The 1,768-nt window shown below is 46.1% G+C and overlaps 1 pseudogene; it reads left to right on the top strand.

Moving 5' to 3' along the window:
* The first annotated feature begins 566 nt into the window (after positions 1-566).
* LOC119345283 lies at positions 567-837 on the top strand (annotated as a pseudogene).
* Positions 838-1,768: the final 931 nt, after the last annotated feature.

Genomic DNA, 1,768 nt, shown 5'->3' with positions numbered 1-1,768 from the left:
ACACTTTGGCGTATTTCCAAACATATTTGATAATAAAACTTGACATTATTCGCATATTCAAGTTTTGACAAAAAAATGTGCCTCTCCCATGTTCCCGTGTCGCAACTAGGCCGCACGCCCGCGATCACCTAGCCTCCGTCGGCATGCCGCACCACCCTTGACACTGCCGCATTTTCTGTGGATAAGCAAGCTTGGGGGCAGTTTGGTCATTATTATTTTCTGGAATATGCTCCCATATCTAAAAAGTTGTTTAATCCGATGCCGAATAACGGAGTGTAAGCAAGGGGCAAATGGTATCTTCAATTGAGAAGGCAAAATCATCATGTTAGATAAGCGAGGTAAAATTGCAATTGGAATTCACGGTAGAACACCAGTTAGTATGAATTGCCTCCCTGGCAACGGCCAACAGTACATCGGCAGCTGTTCACACGCGGCTCACGCAGCTCTGCTCTAACCTATATCCGGTCCATATATGCTTCTCTCGTTTGCTTGGCCAGCCACATTTCATTCACGCAGTTGAAGTGGCAAGCAGTAGGTTCTGTGCACTCCTCATCCCAAAGTCTGGCATGGCTCAGCTCTACCACCTCACCCTCCTCTCCGTCTTCTTCTTCCTGCTCCTCACCGGCCTCGTGGCTGCTGATCTGTCCGGAGGGAAGAAGGTCGGCAAGAAGGTTGGGAAGAAGGTGACGATGACCGTGCGGTACCCGGCTGAAGACTCGGGGGAGAAGATCACGATCTCGTCGCAAAAAAGAAGAAGATCATGATCTCGTCGCACATCGTCGGCGAGGGCGGGGTCGGCGACAGCCACTTCCATCTCGACAGCGACAACTACGAGCCGTATGTCTCTCTGTCTCTCTGTCTCTGTCTCCAACTCATCCTCACAAAGCACACACTCCATGAGTCTTGTGGTTTTGCTTGGTTTAATAAATTTTTAGCTAAGCCTGCGGTCGATCTGCAACATCGTTTTTGTTAGATAATAACGATAAATAAATGAGACAGAGAGACACGGATTTTTACGTGGAAACCCTTGCGGGAGAAAACCACGGACGCACGAAGGCGCAATCACTATGATGGAGGAGTATTACAAGCACGAGACGACAGACCGTCTGAGGTGCGACTACATGGGGTATATAAGAGGGCAATACATGAGAGTCCTTGGAGGACAAGTAAACGAGTTGTACTCGTACGCGTCGACGTCAACGCAAAGGCCCACACGTTTGTACTACATCTAGTTCAACACGGTACTAGAATTTAAATCATAATTTAACAATCTCCACCTTGATCCAAATTCCCTCCAGTAGTCGAAGAAAGTGAATAACTCCATCCAAATGAGCATAAACACCTTGTGCGTCAAAGTCCATAGGACTAATGAGAAATACCAACTAAGCCTGAGCAAAGCTCAAACTTATTGGTCGGAACTGGCTTTGTCATCATATCAGCAGGATTATCACGAGTACTTATCTTGCATACCTTCAAATCACCTTCAGCAACAACATCTCGAATATAGTGAAATCTAACATCAATGTGCTTTGTCCTCTCATGATACATTGGATTCTTTGTAAGATATATGACACTTTGACTGTCAGAAAATATGGTAGGGCAAGATGAATCTCCACAAAGCTCAGTGTACAAACCTCTCAACCAGATAGCTTCTTTGCATGCCTCAGAAATAGCCATATACTCGGCATCAGTAGTGGAACAAGCCACAATAGACTGCAAAGTTGCTCTCCAACTCACAGCACAACCACCAATGGTGAAAACATAACCT

This window comes from Triticum dicoccoides, unplaced genomic scaffold, assembly GCF_002162155.2.
Source record: "Triticum dicoccoides isolate Atlit2015 ecotype Zavitan unplaced genomic scaffold, WEW_v2.0 scaffold221691, whole genome shotgun sequence".
Lineage (NCBI taxonomy): Eukaryota > Viridiplantae > Streptophyta > Magnoliopsida > Poales > Poaceae > Triticum > Triticum dicoccoides.
The sequence above is the reverse complement of the archived record's forward strand: the minus strand, read 5'-3'. Positions and strand labels throughout refer to the sequence as shown.